At 36.2% G+C, this 22,619-nt stretch overlaps 2 pseudogenes; both read right to left on the bottom strand.

Annotated features, from left to right (window-relative positions):
* Nucleotides 1-2,040: 2,040 nt before the first annotated feature.
* Nucleotides 2,041-2,810, bottom strand: LOC136309332 (thyroid receptor-interacting protein 11-like; annotated as a pseudogene).
* A 267-nt stretch (nucleotides 2,811-3,077) lies between these two features.
* LOC136309331 (thyroid receptor-interacting protein 11-like) lies at nucleotides 3,078-21,973 on the bottom strand (annotated as a pseudogene).
* Between the last annotated feature and the right edge of the window lie 646 nt (nucleotides 21,974-22,619).

Here is a 22,619-nt window from a genome sequence, read left to right as displayed (position 1 = left end):
TAGATGTGACTAAGTAAAATAAAAAATAAATCCATTTTCTTCATATTTTATATGATCCTTTACCTTTTCTACTAATGAAACATTAATTAGAAATTTGAATTAGCTACACTTTCTTTTTTACATATTAAGAATACTTTTATTAAACAAAGTAAAACTGCACGAAAATATATTATTTTTTCCAAAAGGCCTCTGCTTTAAAGTGCTATCTCATTTCTAGCTTGAGAATCATCGATTGTTCTTGAAAGGTCTTTCAGCTAAACTTGAGCACTCTTGTCAGGTGACTGTAGCAAAAGTTCTGGGTAAATCATGAGTAACAGCATTTAAAAGAAGATACCCAGCCCTGGCAGTTCCAAGTCCAGGTGGCTTTATAAGATATACAGTTGTGGCACAGGGATGCAAGTTTTTTTGTTTGTTTTTTGTTTTTTGTTTTTTTAGGTGTGGATCCTAGGGTAGTTTTAAGACTTGATATTAAATTTTTAGCTAACTTTTTCTTTTTTAGTGAATCTACAGGCTTTATATCACAAGCAGAGGATTTAGCTGGTTGAAAAGCTGAATGAAATTCTATTTCTAGGTATTTAACAAAAAGTTCTGAAAAAGAAATATATATATATATATTTTTGTATTTTTCTTAAGCTGGAAACGGGGAGAGACAGACAGACTCCCGCATGCGCCCGACCGGGATCCACCCCGCACGCCCACCAGGGGCGACGCTTTGCCCACCAGGGGCGATGCTCTGCCCCTCCGGGGCGTCGCTCTGCCGCGACCAGAGCCACTCTAGCGCCTGGGGCAGAGGCCAAGGAGCCATCCCCAGCGCCCAGGCCATCTTTGCTCCAATGGAGCCTTGGCTGCGGGAGGGGAAGAGAGAGACAGAGAGGAAGGAGGGGGGTGGGGGTGGAGAAGAAGCAAATGGGCGCTTCTCCTGTGTGCCCTGGCCGGGAATCGAACCCGGGTCCCCCGCACGCCAGGCCGATGCTCTACCGCTGAGCCAACCGGCCAGGGCCTGAAAAAGAAATATTAAGCACAGATTTCTGCTTTGTTCTTAGAGGTGTGCTGGGGACACTTTTTTGAACTAAGCCATCCAGTCATCCAACTGGTAACACTGCCTTGATCTTTATTGAACAACTGCTTCTTTTTGTTGCTTTGACACCGTGAGTTCTTTCCATTGATCATAACACTTGATGAAGTTCATTTGTTGGTGTTTGAAAGTATCCTATAAAGAAGTTTCTCATTACAGTTCTATAGACCTTTCCTTCTGTGCTACTTAGTGAGTTTATAAATTTATTTTGTACATCATGCAAAGTTTCCTGTTTTTATGGCCAGTAGTTGCTGCCGTCATGGCCATTCCTATGCAGGTTCCCATTAGATTCAAACAGACGCTAAAGAAACAATGGATAATGGTGGTCCATCCTTTTATTAAAGTCTTGTATTGGCCGACGAGCAAACACACAGGGAAAACACTTCCTCCGGTTCCACAACCAGAAGAATCTTCACTGGTTTCTCCTAGAATCAAACGTTCCACCAGCCTCAGTGGGGCTCACTCTCCAAACATGGCTTCCTCCCTTCTCTACACAAACTTTCTGGTGCAAAAACCTCTCCTCCAGCAAACATTGGCAGGAAAATGGCCCTTCCCAAGCAGGAAGGTAATTTGTAATTTCACAGGTCACATACCTGGCGCTGCTCAGCATCATTTTTTTTAACACTGCAAGTGAGCAGACTCAAAAAATACAAATCTTACAAACTCATTTGCCCAGCACTGTTGAACCTCATTTTATTTCTTTTCTTTTTTTTTTTTTTAACGGTAATGGTATTTTTTTTTTTTTATTCATTTTAGAGAGGAGAGGGAGAGACAGAGAGAGAGAGAGAGAGAGAGAGGAGAGACAGAGAGAGAGAAGGGGGGGAGGAGCTGGAAGCATCAACTCCCATATGTGCCTTGACCAGGCAAACCCAGGGTTTCGAACCGGCGACCTCAGCATTTCCAGGTCGACGCTTTATCCACTGCGCCACCACAGGTCAGGCACCTCATTTTATTTCTTAAAAATTTTAATTAGTTCTTCCTTCAGATCCTAGCCAGGATTTTCTATATGCAGATGTCCCTGTAATGTCAGTTTTCCTTCTGGACTGCCTTCTGAGCTCTTCTAACTCTTCCTGAAGCAATTTAGAAGACTCATTAAGTATATCAGATTTAATTGCCTTAAGAGAGTCTGTAGTCTCTGAAATATTGACCCAGTGGAGGGGTATAGTGAAATAAAGTCAAGCATTCTTGGCATTGCAAATTTGTCTTATGCTGACCTGAATTTGTGTTAATTCCTTCTCCAAATTTTTGAATTTGATTGTATTCCCTTTAAAATTTTGACTCAGTTCAGTGTAGTTCATCTGTAGTTTATGATCGTTATCACTGCCAGTTAAAACCTGTGTCTGAAGTTACTGAAGTTGTTTCTGTAGTAGGGTTTGATGTATTCTGCAGATTTCATACCACGGTCATCACCTATTGTTTCAAATCTTGCATTATCTTATCTTGTTTTAATTTACTCTGCTCCTGAAGAAGTTTCTCAAACTGATTCATATTAACATCTCTAACTTCATACCAATTCTGAATGTTGGCAAAATTGTCAATAAAGTCTGACATTTTGCCTTAATGCATTGATTTCTTTTTTTAGAGAAGTTTTCTTTTCTAATTACTTTTTAAATTGAATTTATTGGAATGACATTACGTCACAAAACCATACAAGTTTCAAGTGTACAACTCAGCAAACATTATCTGCATGCTGCATTGTGTGCCTGTCGTTCTGAACAAAGTCTTTCATCTCCATTTATTGCACTTTGCCAACCTCTACCTACCCCCCCTTTCCCTCTGGCTATCCTATACTGTTGTCTGTGTCTATGTGTTATCTATATATTTTTAATGCATAAATTTCAATGTCTTTTTCTCTAAATATATCATGACTGTTATTTCCCAGTCTAGTGACAGATTTTATTTAAATTTTTGTTTTACAGCTATACAAGTTCTTTGTCTTTGTCAACAATGTTATCTATTATTTCATAATATTTTTTTTGGATTGCTATTTTTTATAGTCTTTTCATTTAAAAATAGCAAATGCTGGTTCACTTTCCAAACCATGCATTTGTAATTGCCACTGGATGTAAAAAGCTGAAAATATTCTAGCATGAAGACCTCATATCTCTAAATCATTTTGCTGGATAATCTGAGTTAGTTTTACCAATCTCGTCTTTGAACAACTAATCGATCTTTTCAGCTAAAGAAATATTTTTTTCAGTTAGAAGTTTAATCTCTAATTCTCATTTTTTTTTCAGTAATCTCTTAGTTTCTGCTCTAGATAAATCCATGATTTTCACTTATATTTTCTATATTCAGACCTGAACTTTTGTTACTTGAAAAATATCAGAATGATATGCTTGAATGTACTGGTTTTTTCCAAACAACTGGGTTTTGATTTGTTCCAATTGTATTTTGAAAATTCTCATCTTACACTGAAAAGAGCTGAGTGTGTTTAATATTCATTTGTTCATGCTGGTTTTGAAGATCACCCATTTCCTATTTCTGCTCTTGTAAAGATTGAAGTTGCTGCAGCTTCCTCTCTTTTTGATGTTTCACTATCTTTTGATGATGTTTTATTTCCTCCATAAGACTACCTTTTATTACATTCAGTTGAGATACCTCAAATTCTAGTTTTTCGATAGTGTATAATGTTTTAGGGTCAACTCTAGGTGCAGTTAGACTCTATTATTCTCTCACTCATTTCAGTTCTTTGAGATGACTCTTTTCTTCATTCATGGATGCAAGACTTGTGTCTTTTCTGTCTATGGTTTGCTGTATAATTTCATTTTTCCTTAAGGTTGGAGTACACTTATCCAATTCTTTCATGAGTCCAGAACTTCCTTTAAGTTTGTCAATAAGTTTATTCTCATTTATTTCATTTTGTTCTCTCACTTAAATATCTCTCTCATTTTCTGCAGAAGATACTTTTTTTAATTTATATATTCAATTCTAACCTTCAGTTCTTTGATCTTGGTAGATTTTTCATTTTTAGATTTTAGATTTATTGGTTACTCCGATTCCTAACCCATCGGTTGTAACAAATTTTCCAGTTCTTTAATCTTTTTCCATACTCATTGTCCCTTCATGCTTATGACTTATTTTTGCCAGTTTCTGTTGATGAACATTCTATAATACTGCTACTTCAAGATGATGGCCATCAATTTCCTTATTTTTTTCTTTCAAGTTCCTTTATAGTATTTTACAGTTTACAGATTTCATTGTGATCAAAGCTGTCTTCTCCTCATACTATGGAAGTCTGAGCAAATGTCTCCGATGGCTAAATTCAGCTTCAAGTCTTAGAATTTCATTGGACAACCTATTTATTTCTTGTTGTGATGAAATCAATTCAACAAAGCCCTTGTCTTTTCAGTTGCAAGCTGACATCTAATAGTTGATACCATAAGCCAGGGAAGGTCATGCAGGAATCAATGATACAAGGCAAGCTCCAGAATTTACCGAGTGGTTAACTGTAGCTTCAGCAACTAACTCTTTCGCACCATTTGTCTTCCTATAAGAATTTTTTTTTAATTTTTATTTTATGTATTCATTTTAGAGAGGAGAGAGAGGGAGAGAGAGATAGATAGATAGATAGATAGATAGATAGAGAGAGAGAGAGAGAGGAGAGACAGAGGGGAGGAGCTGGAAGCATCAACTCCCATATGTGCCTTGACTAGGCAAGCCCAGGGTTTCAAACCAGTGACCTCAGCATTTCCAGGTCGACGCTTTATCCACTGAGCCACCACAGGTCAGGCCCTATAAGAATTTTTATACATTTCTGTTGTAGTTGATGTCAGTAAGCAGCAGTTTGCTGCTTTATTTGAAGCACTGATGTTTCACACTTGTGCTCTAAGTCACTACAAAGAGTTTAAGACCTTCATTCTCTGATATTAAGTTTGCCTGAATGGCTTCCATATTCCATCTTTTAGAATCAGGGGATTCTCCCCACTTTGGTTTGCTTTAGCAGCACATCTTTCTTGAAGTTAGCAATATGGCCAATAATGGAAGCCACATTGTTGCTCAATTCCAAGGAGTGTCCCAAGCCAAGTTTACCAAAACCAAGAGGTCATCATTGCAGGTCAAAGGACTGATCTGGTCATCTCTGCCAAAAGCCTCCAGTGCAATTAGACATGCAGCCAAATGTCCCAGAAATTTTGTGTGCAGGGGACCTAATCACAATGATGCATCATTGAACAACAGCTAGGTCCTTCCAAGGGTGGGAGGATGGGTACTAGAGAAGTGGAAATATGGGGTTAAATCAGCTACATTTCCAGTGTATCCAGAGTTAAATAATAAAATTGCATTTACCAAGAGCCATAAAAAAAACTTTCTTATACACATGTGTGTGTGTGTGTGTGTGTTGGTGGTATTATTTATAAAACCATTAAAAAGAAACTGGTGTGTGTGTGACCATTTTGTTCACATACGCAGCATATTGCACAGACAGATGAAAAATTAAAATATTTATTATGAAAGCAGTTAAAGTAAAAATAATTTCAGCATTTGTATTTACAAAGAAGCATAAAAAGAATTGCAGCATGTATAATTATCTTACATGCAAAATAAGGACAGACTCTCATAGAGAGCAAGCTGACAGCTGGAGGGGAGGTTAGGTGAGGGAGTGGAGGAATTGAGCAAAAAAGGACAAAAAGAGAGGAAAAACTCATGGGTATACATAATAGTATGGAGACTACTGGAGATGGGGGGGGTTGGAGAGTTGAGGAGGGTATGGAGAGGGGTTGATGCTGATGGACAAAAACGTGACTTGGGGGGCGGAACACACAATATGGTGTAAAAAATGTGTTGTAGAATTGTGCACCTGAAACCTGTATGATTGTTAACCGGTATTACTCCAATACATTCAAATTAAAAATATTTTTCAATTTTTATATGGAAAAACATTGACTTATAGAACAGTTTTAAAGATTTATATGTCTCCACCTTTCTTATAAAACACTGGTCCTCTTATTTGTATACATTTTTTTAACCTAATGAAAGAAAGTAACTATTAATATACATATAAATAAAAAGGTTGTGAGATTTAGTTCCACAAGAAATTTTACTTTATGCTTTATAGCTTTCTTAAATATTGGTAAACATAAAATATTCAGTAGATATTTTTAAAGTTGAGTAATTGATAGTTTGCTTTTAACTGGTATTTATGAACATAAAGGAATAATTATTGTAGGAAGAGTTTTCTGAGAGGGCAAAGGAGATCATTTTGGACTCCAAACTTTATGCTTATGTATAAATGACTAAGATCTCAATCAATAATTCTTTAAACTGCTGTTAGGGATACAAAAAACTAAAAGACATAACCCTTTAGATATAATAGGTATTCTCAGTTTATTTACAATATATTGTATTGACATTAAGTATCAGGAGATTTAAAGAGTAATTTCTTATAAAACTAAATCTAACAACCTTCTCATCTTAGATTTTATCTAGTAAATTTTATTTGAATATAAAGAAGTTGTGGAATCTATACAATGGGTTCTCTAATAATGCAGACTCCTCTTCTTAATTTTTTTTATTACAGAGCACTAATGTATCTATTGATTATTATATGTCACTTTGTATGTATACTAGATCTTGTAGAATGAGACTTTATTTTATTAAGCCCACACTCTAAGTAAGGATTTTATTTGTATTTGACTTGAATATTTTTTAGATAAATTTAAAACTAAGACCAAAATGAAATAAATATAAAAATCAAAACAAATAAAATAATTAAAATAAATATATCGTTACTTGTAACTTCAGTTTGACTTTATTTTCACTACTGTTTAAAAGGTTCTTATTGTTGTTTCACTTTCTTTAGAGAGTCAAAGAAATGCACATACAAGAACTTAATATTAATTTTATATTATTTCCCCCAAATTTTGATTTCCTAATCCCAAATCACCCCTATTCCATTACTTTTATATACACAGTTTAATACAATTAGTACACAAGGAATTAAATTCAATCTCATTATAAGCACAGTAGTGAATAAAAACATATCCATTCTGTAAGGATTTGTTTATTTTATAACTAACAATGAAATCTCTATGGCCTCTCTGTGGTACTACTCCTTCTTGTAGTTTGAAAGTCACTTCCCCAAAGAAGCATTTTATACTAGCTAGGGAATTTTTTAAATTACTTGCTGAAATTAAATGCTTTTGTTGGTATAGATTTGATTTATCATCTTTTTGTCCTATGAGATTTTTAAAAAGGGACAAAAATTACTATGGTTTAACCAACTCATTGCATATGTGAACTTCTATTATTTCTTATTGCTGATTTTATTTTTTTAAAGAAATAAACTAGTAAATTCTTATTTTCAAGAATGTTGAAGTTATGTGAATCTTTGATAGTAGAGAAATGCAAGAACCATGAGTATAAGAATGATATACAGAATAAGGTTTTCAAATAAATGAACTGCTATCTTTGAGAGCATATTTTTCAGTGTGATTTGCAATAATTAATTAGCTTTTATTTCCTGAGATAGTAGAAAAATTTCTTTGTTTTCTGTTTTAATTTTCTTATATACAAGATAAATTTCAAAGTTGAAAGGGAAGCAGTAAGAAAAATAAAAGTAAAAATATAGGTTTTTCAAAATATTTTTATATCCATGAAACACAGTTTCTCCACTTAACCTGTTTTTCTTCATTTTCTGTTTCTTTAATTTGATAGTATAATTTAATGATATGGCCATTTATCCTTTTTCATCTTTAAAATTTGATAACTGATTTTCCAAATTTCATTCAATTTTTTTATTCTTCATAAATACCTATTTAATTGGAAAGCTTATAATACTTGTTTTCATGTTTCTGTGCTCAAATTTCACAGTCTGGTACAGTGGTATTTACACACTGTCTACTTCTTTATTTGTTTGTTTTTATTTCCTCCTCCAATCTAGTTTGCAAGCTTCAGAAGAAAGTCATCAGATTTATTATAGAGAATGTCAGACTACATCCAAGTGAATTTAAAGATTATGACTCAATTGATTAATTTTTCATTCTATATAATGAAATAGCAATGAATATAATGAATATAAAACAAAACCAATAACATTATTGGATTTTTATGAAATTCTACTAATGATTCAATATCTCTTATAAAAATAACAATATTTCTTAGAGAGATACTCAAATACTAATAACACAAAAATATGAGATATTTTGATTACTAAACATCTTGAATTGAACATACATATCATTATCATTCTTAAAGACTAAGAAAAGGCATATTTGAGCTTTCTGTCCTTAGTGAGTACATTGCAAACCCCAGTATCATACATTGATCCTGTCACATTAATATGTTGGATACACATACAAAGTTAATGACTGTCATATCTGAAGTAATCTCAAAAGACAATGATGTTTGCCACCACAGCCTTAGTGAAAAACCCTATCAGGCATGACTATGTTACTTGATGTGCTTTATAGTTTAACAGGAGGATGGATGTGACCCTAAAATCAATTTCAGGAGAAGTATTTAAAAGCTTGAATAGTTTTTCCTTTTTTTTTTTTTAAGAGAAATGTCCTTGGTAAGACAGGAAGAATTCATATTCATTCTTATCTGTCTTCCTATTAATAATATTGAAAACTCACCATTTCATGGCATGGGTCTGAAGGCAACAGGGGCCAAGCTGGTTACCCTACTATGTTTCTAGCCTGCCTTGTGAAAAATATCCTTGTATGTACCAATTGCTTAATAGGCTCCAGTTTTTGAAGATCTGACCAATAGTTTCTCTACCTCAAAAATATCTTAATTTAAAGCATTTTCCTCTCATCACCACTTCACAGTGTTTCAAATCATTCCTGATGGAACCGAGTCAAACACTCTGATCCATCATCTTACTGTCCATATCCTTTATTTATTTACTATAAACACAGCTCTTTTCCCACTCAGTAAATGTATCAGGAGCAAAACAGTCTTGCTGACTGAAACTTGCTGGTATTAAACTCAAGACCAGATTCCAAATGGCTAGTCAGCTGTGTGTGCTATTCTTCCACATTTTTTAGGCAAATTTGTTTTACTCTTTCCCAGGTGGCTATTCCACATCTCTCTCTTCTCTTTTTAGACCTCCACATCTCTCTCCTATTCCTCTCGGTCACAATAGAAACTTTAACAACCTCAGAAGACAAATACATACCTTCTTCCCACCAAGTCTACTGTCATGCCTAACTCTTCACCCGTATTCTGACTTTCCTCCTGTTTCAGTGAAGGAACTGCAATTGGAAAGTCATGGCAGTTACTTCCGCGATATATCCTATTACATTTTCCTATTCAAAAACTTTGCTTGTGTAGTTGCCCCTTTCTTTCCTGCCTCATCATTTTTTCCTTCTGCTCTAGAGCGTCTTTCCATTAGTATACAAACGTGTACATCTCACATCTTAAAAACGACAAAATAATCTCTTGGTTTCTGTGTTCTCTTCTCCAGGTGCCTCATTCCTCAGCACTTGTTTACAAAAATACTCCTTAGTACTATCTATACTCACTCACTTTTATCATCTCATCTACCATTCACTCATAAATCCACAAGAACTAGGATAAACTTTTACTCTAAAACATTCTCAAAACCTTATTTTTTTAATCCTTAAAATATTTTCTATTTAACATACAGTAAAAAAAATTTTTCTTTCCTAATTTTATTTTTTAATTGAATTTATTGGGGTTACACTGGTTAATAAAATTACATAGGTATCAGGTGTACCACTTCTGTCCACTGCACCACATATTTACCATCCCCCGAGTTAAGTCTCCTGTCATCACTATTTTTCCTTGTTTTACCCCCTTTTACTTATTGCCAGCCCTTCTCCCTCCCATAATCATAACTGTTTTCTGTGTCTAAGAACTTTTCTTTCTTAGTCTCTTTACCCTTTACACCCAGCCCCCAAACCCATTCCCCTTGACATTTGTCAGTCTGTTCTTTGTATCTATTAGTTTATTTCTATTTTGTTTCTTAGTTTATTTTGCTCATTAGATCTCCTATATAAGTAAAACCATATGGTACCTGTATTTCTTTGACTGGCTTATCTGAATTAGCACAATACTCTCCAGGTCCATCCATACTTTCAACTTGCTAAATTCAATGGCAAAATCTTGTTTATCACCTTAGCTAGCTTCTCTATATTACTCAATCCACTCAAATTCCCTTATTCTTGGAAAACTCTTGCCCTGGCTTCAGGTATCCATTCATTTGCCTTGATTCTTGCTTACTTCATTGTCAGCTCCTTTTCAGTCTACTATGCTGGTTCATAATCCTTCTCCTGAAATGACCTCTTTTCTTCCATGTCTGTCTATAATAATAGCACTAACTTGCTACTGTTAATTTTACACATTATGTGCCAATGTTGATTTTATATGTTCAGGTTTTACCTCTTGTATTGTGTACTGTGTACCCGAAATACACATTAACAGAGGTAACACAAATTCTGAAAACAGAATCTTGATTTCCTTTATTTTAATCTCAACTGTTTTACAAATTTTCAGTGTCTTAATAAAGACTATCTACATATTATCATAGTTCAAATTAAAAAAATCTACACATGACCTTGGATTGTTTTAATTTCCCACTCACTGCACAAATAATAGATCAATAATATAAATGGACCAATAGATCAATAAGTAATTCAAAATATATCAATATTTAACCTTACTTACTATTTTCATCACTACCAGTCTAAGCAAAGTCAGCAATATTCTCACTTGGGTAACTGTAATATCTATGTAACTGGTTGAATTAATTCACTCTTGCTCTCTTGGAGTAATATAGTGATATTTAAAATGATATCATAGTATTCATGTTCAAAATGAATCAAATAGTTTTTTTCTTAAACAAAAATTTCATGTTCTTAACTTGGACTATGTCTTGCTCTGCTCATCTAGCAAACTCATAATAAATACCCTTTTAATCCTCTGCACTAGACATTTTGTTTTGTTATTTTTTCTTAAAGTTGTTTAAATGTATTCTATTTCAGGTGCTGATTACCTGCCCAGAATATTCGTAAAGAATATGCTTAAAATAGATGTTATGTTGTTGCTTCACTCTTCATGTCTCTGCTCAAATATGTTCTTCTTAGAAACATCATTATTGTTTACCTTAGCATCAGTATTTAACTACCTACCACCAGTTCCTGTCATTCTTTATCCCATTTTATATTTCATATTGTGAATGCAATGCTGTTTTGACATACAACCTACTTACCTGTATTAGAAATGTAATGCAATAGATGTTTATTTCTCATCACATGAAATCCAAATAGTACCAGGGCAAAGAGGCAGGGTAGTCTTCTCTTCATAATGAATTCTGGCGTTCAGGTGATGAAGCCTTAGCACTGTTTAACACATCACTGCTAAGAGTGTCAGGAGACATTTAGCGATCATTTTGGAAGGGAAAGCTTAAAGGACTGCATGGCATTTGTGTGACTCTAACTTAGAGGTGGCATACTGCATGTAGATGTGCACTTCACTAACTATGACTCAGTTACATGTCCTCATTTTTATGTAAGGGAATGAGAGGATATGAGTCATATAGATACTGGCTAGGGAGGTGTTTTAGGTAATTTTCAATGACTTCTTTTGGGAGTGGAATCCAAATCTTTAGAGTACTGATGGATACAATGGGTTTAATTATTATACTTATCATACCTAAAAGTATATTATTAAATGAGCATTTATTACCTGTTTCTTCTATCTTAATGAAACTTTTGTGTTGAAAGAGAATTTCATCTATCTTAACTATTTTGAATAAATCTTGAACTCATCCCATGTTAAATATCCCATAAACTTCTGGTTATATGATTGATTAATGAATGTTTTACTATCCTAAAACACATTGGAATGATCAGTTCATTAATTATCTGTCTTAAAAACAAATAGCCTTGCTTGGATAATTTTCTACAATTCTTTCCTGAAAATCATTGTGTTTCAACTGCTTAGTCTTTTGTGGCCAACTTTAGAGAAAAAGTTTTTTCTTTAACATGTCTAGTCCTCTTGATTGTTAATAACCTACATGTATAGAATGGTATAAGATATTATCATAATTGTAGTAATGATATGAACCTTTTAAGAGTGAGACACTATTTTTGCCAGATGTCATAATTATCAGTTGAATGGGACACAGTTGAGTCTGTCTTTATTATTTTCCTTCTTTAGAATGATGCTTCAATCCAAGTTTAGCCCCTTCCTGGCAGCAGTCTACTTATAAAGTCAAATTCAAATAAGGGACTTACCCTCCGGCAAAGGCCATATAGCAGTAGGTATGTGTTATGAAATCTCATCACCTAATGCATTACCTAAAAGCCAGTGGCATGATAGTGTATTGAAACTATCTTATGAAGAACACAACTATATACCTCCTTAAAGATGATAATCTGCAACCATTTAAATCTATTAAAAAGAGTTATTTATTTGGTTTTGTTCAATTATAGTATAAAAATTAAAATACTAAACATAATGCACAGATATTTCCATGTATATGTAAGTTTTGCATATTTACTATTTTTGTATGTATACTATTTTCTTTGTATTATACTGTCTAGCAAGATTTAAAACAAGCTATATTTTTTTGGAGAGGATAACACTTTCAACATATTGTATTTTTTAGATGTCCTAGGATATATAAATATATAATTAATTTGCATTCACTTTTCTCTTATTAACCTCTAATTTTTTTCAAATTATTTATATGTAATATTAATCATTAAATTTTGTATATATGGTTTTTATTTTATTTGTTCTTTGACATAAAACATTAAACATAAAATAACAATGAACTTATCTTCTTTTCACCTTCTCCTCTTATAATCTTCCTATTTTTATTAAGTGTATTGAGTTGCTCAGTGACTGTTAACCAGCTTTGGCCTAAGCAACCACAACTTCTTCAAAGAGATTTGAATCCCAGCTTGGAGAGGAAGACTCTTTTGGGAAGAGTTCTTCAGATCTAAGATAGTCTTTAAGTTCTATTTTATCTTTAAAATTACACCTCTGTTATAGCTAATAATACTTTATATGAAAATTTCTCTATTCAAATTTTATGTCTATTGAATGAATCCTGGTTGGCACAGTTTGTATTAAACATTGTTTTGTCTTAGATATACTTAGATTCATATTATACAGAATTTTCTCACTTTCAACATGGAGAAATATGTTTGATTTCATATTTTTGACAAGTTCAAATGCCAGGACACCTATTCTCTCCTTGAGTTAACTAACTTCATCTTTGTAACTTTCTGTCAGTCTTTCCATGTTTATTTATTTCAGATGTTTTCAGTAGGACTTAAACAAATACGGTGTTTGCAGGTTTTGCCTGTCTCTTAATTTTTTTGCAAATGTGTTTGGGTATTTGTTTATTTCCTTTAGCCTCTTGTCCATATGACTTCCAGGTAGATCAGTGCTGCTATGTCATAAGGGAAGACTCACTCTATGGAATTATTTATTTTGTTAAAGCCTTATCTCATGGACTCCTATGTTAAATTCAGCTGTTTAGATCGGAAGGTCCAAAAAGAAAGTGAGAGTCTAATATTTATTGTTATATTTTGCTTAATTGCTAATAAGGATGGAAGCAATATGGAAATAATAATCTCATACAAATTTGGTATAAGCAATTTGATTCTAGATTAAGAATCTATTAGGTAAAATATAAAATTTAAGCTGTGATTCTTTTTTTTAATTATTTTTTATTTTTTTGTATTTTTCTGAAGCTGGAAATGGGAAGAGACAGTCAGACAGACTCCCGCATGCGCCCGACCAGGATCCACCCGGCACGCCCACCAGGGGCGAGGCTCTGCCCACCAGGGGGCGATGCTCTGCCCCTCTGGGGCGCTGCTCTGCTGCGACCAGAGCCACTCTAGCGCCTGGGGCAGAGGCCAAGGAGCCATCCCCAGTGCCCGGGCCATTCAGGCCGACGCTCTACCGCTGAGCCAACCGGCCAGGGCTAAGCTGTGATTCTTGCAGAACTTAGCTCTAGAGTAAAGTTCTAAAGCTTGTCCAAGCCATGGAGGCAGTGGAAAGATTTCATCTGGAGAAGGGGTTCTCTGGGAATCTCAAATGCAAAAGGTGCACAATATTTATGAATATTTTAGAACGCACAGAGGCACCTATTTAGGGAGTAGAGAGACTAAAGCCTTCCTTGGGAAAAGCAATTTTTTCATCTTTATAAAGTAAGCATATTCTTTTGAATAGCTAACTCCAACTTACTATAAACTAGTTATTGATAAAAGAAATGAAGCACTTAAAATTATTATAGAGCATTTAGATTTATATAACCTTTTTCTTGCAACTGGCAAAAACCCCACATTTAATTATAAATAATATGACTAGACACTTAATTTTCTATTCTTCTGGAAAAACAATCTTATGCTTCTCTAAATATATGCTCTTAATTATTAAGAATTTTATTTCCTTGTGTTGGTGGCTGTATTAAAATTCCTAACATATAAGTTCTTGGTTTTTATACATGTATAAACTATATGAATAATGGTATTAGATAATAAGAGCAGATATTAAGGTTCTATAAAACCATGTAGCTATGTTTTACCAATGTGGCAATGAACAAAATATAAATTGGAAATATGAGTGATACAAAACATTATATTAATAGTGGGAGACTATAGCATACCCAGCAAATTACTCTGTAAATATAATAGATCATGATTATAAAATAATAGAAAACTAATATTTGCAGGAAAAATAATAAAGGAAAATATGGAAACTATCTAGGAAATTAAATCATTGATAAAAAATTTAAAATTTGTACCTTTAGAAAAAGAAATTAAACATTTAGAAGAAAAGGGTTAAAATGGAAGCTTAGTTCACTTTTTGGGTATACTGAATTGAAATTTTATTCATAACATTCTCTTGTAGTTTATGAAGGATTTGCAGTTGAATAAATACATCCTTGGGTATTTTTATATTTTATATTTTATAATATAAAGCAGAGCCCAAGGCTCTAATAAAGACCAAGACAAGCATTAAAAGTGAGAAGTGAAGAACTTAAACATAAATAGTAAAAACAAGTTAGAAAGATAAAAATCACTTTGGTAGGGAGAAAACATCTTTGTAAGCTTTTTTTATCTAAGACTAAGGAAGTGCTCACTGTTCAGTTAAAGCTGCGGGGGGCCAGTTTACTGGGGAAGGGGAAAGCCTCTTTCAGCTTCTCTTGGCAACTGGCAGGTCCATACAAACCCCCGACTAGATCTGACCTGGAGAGATCTCCAGCCAATTGCCTTATCCCATACAAGATGGCTGACAGGCTGAGCCCCTTCCCGGGTCTATGGGTGGGCACCCGGGAGGCCGAACTGAAAACACAAGGCTGGCGTATTCCAAAAGGATTGTTTAGTTAAAATGCTTGGGTGCAAGTGTGCCATGATGGACCAAGCTATGTCAGCCCCAGGGAGGGTTGGAGTAGGGGCTGATTAAACCTCTAGTTTAATCAGGGGTCTTGGAAAAAGTGGCTGATGTCATTGCCTCTATAGGTACAAAATCATATGTTTTTGTATGTGGATTGGAAAGGTACCACAGTTTCTCCAAATTGTTTATCTCCCAGCTCAAAAGTAGGTCTCCACTGGTCCAAAGAATCCCAGGCAGGCCGGGCAGGCCAAGACTTCAAGCAAGCCATCTGCTCTCTTCCCACTGGTTTGTACTGTCCTTGGAATGGGGGGAGGGGATCTCTTAGAAGACTGCTATCAGAAGAAAGCACCTCTGGGTTTATAACCTGGGTTTTATTGTGATCTTAAACTTCTCTAATTGTCAAGTACCTTTCCAATGTAAGCTTTTTCTAACTTTTGAAATGATAAACTTTTTGCTACATTTCAAAATGAAGGCCAGGAAGCCATTAAGCAAGAGATAGCAAGCCCATTAACTACAACCTCAGAGTGGGGGTAGAAAATGTGCTGCTTTGAGCCTGGGTAAGAAATTGGGCAACGGGAATTTTAGTTTTAAAGGGGGCACTGATTTTAAAAGTCACTGTAAAGCCAGTAACCAAGGCCACCATAAGAGCTGCCTGGCCCATGCAGGTTCAAATTTGATTCGGAGAGACGGCAATAAAACAACAGAGCCAAGAACTGGTGGGCCATCATCTTTAGTACTAGCTTGGATGGTTTAGTGAGGCCCTTGGATCAGCCCTGCCGGGTCGGCCCACGGCCCTGGTGGAGCACTGAGAAGACAGTCGAACTTGACTACCTAGAGGAAGTAAAAGTCAGCCAGCCTATGGCTCCTAAAAGGACAGTCATAGGGAACCCTAACAGCAGCCAGTCCTCTACTCCACCGCTCAAAGGTGGTGGTGGCTCCGTACCAAACTGTACCAAATCCTGCCACAGACTATGCCAAATATAAAGCCGATAGCGGCAGTAACCATCACAGCTGCCTGGCCCATGCAGGTTCGCATTTGATTGGACAGATGGTAATGAAACAACGGAGCCAAGAACTGGTGGGCCATTAGCTTTAATCCTAGCTTGCACTTGGCGGGCAAGAAATACACACAGTGGGGAAACACTTCCCTTTCCATCCAGGACTCCCAAAGCCACTGACTTGTCCGAGTTTTCTAGAATCAAAGGTTTCTACCTCACCAGCCTTATTCACTTCTGTTCCCCATCTCCTTTTCTCTGCACAAAATGGCTTCTCCTTCAGGACTCCACCATCTTGGTTGCTTCTCTCCTCCTCCATGTGGCCTCTGTCTGCTCTCCTCTCTAATACTAATCTCAGGAACCAAGAGCAAGCAAGTTCCCGGTCTGCCCCGTTTTATAGTGTAGAAATCAAAACCTTTAATCCAATATACAAACAAGCTAGTTTCTGATACAAAGTCACTTATCTGAGGGAAAATGGGATTCCTCATGAGAGTGCACCACCCCACATCATGCAACAGTCAAGGGTTTGGGGAAAAGCTTAGTTTTAAAAAGATCTTAGTATTAAAAGGGTGGGAATGGCTTAGTCTTAAAACTAAGCCTTAGGCTATAAGGACCCTGCCTGCTTACAGCCTGTCCCCCATACCCAATGCAAACTATAAGTGAGCAAACATATATATCATATTTACAAACTTATTTGACCCAGAGTCGCTCTGAATCCAAACCTTACACTCAAGAAATGAAGATGTTTCCATCTTTTATGGAACCATTTTTGCAGTGTGTCTATAGGTTAAAACTGAAAAGAATATGGGTACTACTAAATAACACATATAGATCAGGTTGTTTGAAACAATGTAACAGAAAAAAATCAACATAAGTAGCAAAAATCATATTTGACACTGAAATACAAGAAATATAGCCTGCACTGTGGTGGCACAGTAGATTAAGCAGTGACCTGGAATGCTGAAGTCATAAGTTCAAAACTCCAAACTTGCCCAGTCAAGGAACATATGAGAAGTACTTACTAAGACTTGATGTTTCCTGCCCTTCCTTCCTTTTCTCTCTCTTCTCTAAAATAATAATAAAAAAAGAAATATATCTATATATATGTGTGTGTGTGTGTGTGTATATATATATTATATATATATGTGTGTATATATATATTATATTTTAGAATACCAGTAAATGGTATTCAATATAGATGAATAGCATTCAAAATACTTTATGCTCTCTTCACTGAATTTTAAAATGGTTGGGTTGAATTAGGTATCTCACACACATTCCAGTTTTAATGTCTTTTGATCCTATTTGAAAAATTAATGATTTGTTTCCTAGGATTTCATATTCAAAGGCAGATATCAGAAGATAAAAAAGATTCTATAAAAGTATAGTGGATCTTTCTTCAGTCTACTTGATTAATTGTATCCCTAAATGCAGTTTTTAATAGTAGTTTATGAAGAGTTAGTAGTTGAATAAATATATCCCTGGGTATTTTTATATTTTCTATTTTACAATATTTTAAAATTAAATCTTAAAGCACAACTATAAGAATTCATTGCTTTGTTCTGGTTATTCAGAATGAAGCCTTGGGGTAAAAACAAATAGACAAATATTGCTGTAAATTCAATTTCGTTCAATAAACATGTAAGATACTTGACTGATCCCCAAGGCAACAAATATGAACCAGATGAGATTTGGTATAGAAAGCAGTTTATAATCTCTTAAGAGTTCAAATATATAGATATATCTATATCTATCTATATCTATCTATATCTTTATATAGGTATAGATAGAGATAGATAGATAGATGACAGATAGATAGATAGATGATAGATAGACAGATAGATATTGGTTTAAAAATCTGTGGCAATATATAAGGTATAAGTTAAGTTGGGTGTATTCAAAATATATTTACATGGTAAAAAATGTTTAAGACATCAAGAAAAATCAGGGTGAGATAGTATAAACCCAAAAAACCAGAGATGTAGAAGAAATAATAAAATACAGATTACCTGCAGAAAATAAATGAATAAAATGTGGACAAGCAGTAGGATAAATTCCTAGTGTTACAGCACATTTAAAATGTGAGATAAGGCTCTGGCCCTTTGGCTCAGTGGTAGAGCGTCAACCTGGCGTGCAGGAGTCCCGGGTTCGATTCCCGGCCAGGGCACACAGGAGAAGCGCCCATCTGCTTCTCCACCCCTCCCCACCCCTTCCTCTCTGTCTCTCTCTTCCCCTCCCGCAGCCGAGGCTCCATTGGAGCAAAGATGGCCCGGGCGCTAGGGATGGCTCCTTGGCCTCTGCCCCAGGCGCTAGAGTGGCTCTGGTCACAACAGAGTGACGCTCCGGAGGGACAGAGCATCGCCCCTGGTGGGCATGCCGGGTGGATCCCGGTCGGGCGCATGCGGGAGTCTGTCTGACTGTCTCTCCCCGTTTCCAGCTTCAGAAAAATACAAAAAAAAAAAAAAAAAGTGAGATAAAATACAAAGATATTTTTGAAGCATGAATGACTTGATAGTAAATTGAAAAAATTTGTCAGAGTAAAACCTTCAAGAAAGACTCTAATCTGGAAGAATTAACAAACACTAAAACTAAATACCCTTTGAAAGTACATGTTACTCCCTAATGGTCTAGAATCTGGACTTTAATGAGCCATTTGTATGAAGCACAGGATCTAACATCCTGATTTGGTTATGACCAGAGATTCCAGATTTAACTCCAGATCTATGAAGGAGATCTGAAAAACAGAAACAAATAAACAAAAAGAAACCCCTAATTGTTTGAACTGGAGTAAATTATTTTTTTTTCAATTTGATTTATTATTATTTTTACTTAGTGAGAGGATGGGAGGCAGAGACAGACTCCTGCATGCTCCGCAACCTGGATCCACCAGACAAACCCAAGGGAGTGATGCTCTGCCCATCTGGGGCCCTTGCTCAGTTGCAACCATAGCCATTTTTCAGCACCTGATGCAGAGGACATGGGGCCATCCTCAGTGCCTGGGGCCATTTTGCTCTAAATGAGCCATGGCTTCAGGAGGGAGGAGAAGAGAGAGAAAGAGAGAGAAGTGAGAGGGGGAAGGGTGGAAAATCAGATGGGCACTTTGCTATGTACCCTGACCGGGAATCAAACCCGGGACATACGCACACCAGGCCGATGCTCTATCAGTGAGCGAACTGGCCGAACTTGGAGTAAATTCTTGTCACATAGAATCATGCTTGCTTTATTTAGCTCTGGTGTCCATAAACCTCTTCAGAGAATTCTTAAATAAAATCAGACACTAATGTGGGTGAACTAAAATTACTAGCATAGTTCCATATCCCTACCTTACAATTTAGTTAAGACAGGTCTCTGATTGAGTGTACCTAAGTACCAAGCGCATAAAGGAAAAAAAATTTTTTTGGAATAATAAAATTTAAAATTAGGCCAAAAGGAATCCCCACATAAACGTTTCCAGGTAAATTTACACTACCCCAAAATATTTAAACATATGTAAAGATCTATTGCTAGACTAGATAAAATGAAAGCTCTTCAAAGTGTATATAAAGTTCTCAATTTAAATTATTTTCAAATGTCACACTAGACAAATATGAATTAAAGGAATTATGGTGCTATGAATTAAACTATGCCTGCCCTCAATTCTCAGGTTGAAGTCCTAACCACATCCCCCTATGTGTATGCACTGAACATAAGACTTTTAAGGATGTAACTAAAGTTAAATGAATGCATAAAGAAGAACCCTAATATGATAAAAACTGGATCCCTGCTCTGGCCATGTTGATCAGTTGGTTACAGCAGTGGTAGTCAACCTGGTCCCTACCGCCCACTAGTGGGCGTTCCAGCTTTCATGGGGGGCGGTAACAGAGCAACCAAAGTATAAATAAAAAGATAAATTTAACTGTAGTAAGTTATTTTATAAACATTTATTCTGCCAAACTTAGCAGAAATCCAACATAAAGTACTTGGTAAGTAATTATTATTATATGCTTTAACTTGCTGTAACTCTGCTTTATAAATTTTATAAAGTAAAGTTACTTCCCTACTTTATAAATCACCATTACTGTGGAACCGGTGGACGGTTAGAAAATTTTACTACTAACAGAGATACAAAAATGGGTGGTAGGTATAAAAAGGTTGGCTACTTCTGGGTTAGAGAATCATCCCAAAGTACAAGGTTGCTTATTTATTCCCCAGTCAGAGCACATACAGGAACAGATTGATGTTCCTATCTCCATCTCTGTCTCCCTCTCTCCCACTTCCTCTCTCACTAAAATTAATACATATATTAAAAAAAAGAAGCTGGAATCATTATAAGAACAAGAAGAAACCCCAGAGCTCTCTCTCCCCCATGTAAGGGTACAGTGGGAAAGCAGCCTGGAAGGGGGCTCTTTCCAGAACCGAGCTGTGCTGCATCCTGAACTCAGACTTCCAACCTCCAGAGCTCTCTCTCCTCCATGTAAGGGTACGGTGAGAAAGCAGCCGGGAAGAGGGCTCTCTCCAGAACCCAGCCGTGCTGCATCCTGAATCAGACTTCCAACCTCCAGAGCTCTCTCTCCCCCATGTAAGGGTACAGTGGGAAAGCAGCCTGGAAGGGGGCTCTCTCCAGAACCGAGCTGTGCTGCATCCTGAACTCAGACTTCCAACCTCCAGAGCTCTCTCTCCTCCATGTAAGGGTACGGTGGGAAAGCAGCCGGGAAGGGGGCTCTCTCCAGAACCGAGCCGTGCTGCATCCTGAACTCAGACTTCCAACCTCCAGAACTGTGGGAAAAGAAATCTCCACTTTTCAAAGCCACCAATTTATAGTATTTTGTTATGGCATTCTTAAATGACTTATATGATGGCATATTGGTTTGGGTCCAATCAGGAGATATCATACAATAATTAAAAAATGGAAGCTTACTGTCAAAAATTAATAACTATCACAGTATAGTGGAGTAAAGAGGGATTAAAAAATAAAAAAAAGCCTGACCTGTGGTGGTGCAGTGGGATAAAGCATCGACCTGGAACGCTGAAGTCGCCTGTTTGATACCCTGGGCTTGCCTGGTCAAGGCACATATGGGAGTTGATGCTTCCTGCTCCTCCCCTTTCTCTCTCTCTCTCTCTCTTCTCTGAAAATTGAATAAATAAAATCTTTTAAAAAAAAACAACAAAAAAAAGTTTAAAAATAAAAATAAAATAAAATAAAAAAGAAAATCCCACTTCACACAAATAGGATGTCGGAAACGGCAACAGGGTTTTCAGTGCTTTTGTGGTGATCTCGAGGTATTCTGCCATGACTTTAATCCAGAACACCAGCAGAGTTGTAGTCTCGAACATATTTTTAAGGCCGCCATCATTTGCGATCTTCAGTAGTTGATCTTCTTCTTGCATAGACACGCTGGATTCACCTGGTTTGTTGACAAATGGATCACAGATCCATTCCTTGCCAATTTGTGGGTCTTTTGTGGTTGGGAAGTAGCATTCAAATCCTTGTTAAAGCAAATACAGGTGATCGTGCACCAGCTGGGACAATGAAGGCTTGGGCTTAGTCTCTTCCAAAATTCCTGCAAATGTTTAAAATATGTCAAATATATCCCTGTTCACGCATTGTCCCCACAAATCCAGTTTGGCTTTAAGTGCAGCTACTTTATCTGCCAACTTGAAGACAGTTGTCATGTTCCCCTGAAGTGACTGATTGACTTCATTGAGGAGGTTAAATATGTCGCACAAGTAAGCAAGTTTTGCGACCCATTCCTAGTCACTGAAATGTGCTGCTAGCAGTGACTTTGTTTCTGAGAGAAATCTCTGCAGCGGCTCTCCTATTTCAAACACTCTGGCCAGGGACCTCCCTCGGGATAACCATCTTATTTCTGTGTATAAGAGAAGGTGTCTGTGCTCCGCGTTCATTTCCTCACAAAGCTGCGCTAACAGGCATGAGTGAAGGGCGTGTGCTTTGATGTGGTTAATAACTTTAGCGACATCATTCAATATGCTGTTAGGTTCCGGTGGTATATTGCAGCTAGCCAGCATTTCCCTGTGAATGACACAATGCCTAGACTTGCATTCAGGTGCAAACTCCTTAATCCCCATAGTTAAACCAGACATCCTTCCAGTCATGGGAGCAGCTCCATTTGTGCATATGTGACACAAAAAGACCATTTCAATTTTCCTGATATATAGTCATCCAGTGATTTAAATAGTTCTGCGGCTGTGGATTTGGTTGGCAATGATAGTGCACATAACATATCCTCATG

This window comes from Saccopteryx bilineata, chromosome 6 (genome assembly GCF_036850765.1).
Source record: "Saccopteryx bilineata isolate mSacBil1 chromosome 6, mSacBil1_pri_phased_curated, whole genome shotgun sequence".
Lineage (NCBI taxonomy): Eukaryota > Metazoa > Chordata > Mammalia > Chiroptera > Emballonuridae > Saccopteryx > Saccopteryx bilineata.
The sequence above is the reverse complement of the archived record's forward strand: the minus strand, read 5'-3'. Positions and strand labels throughout refer to the sequence as shown.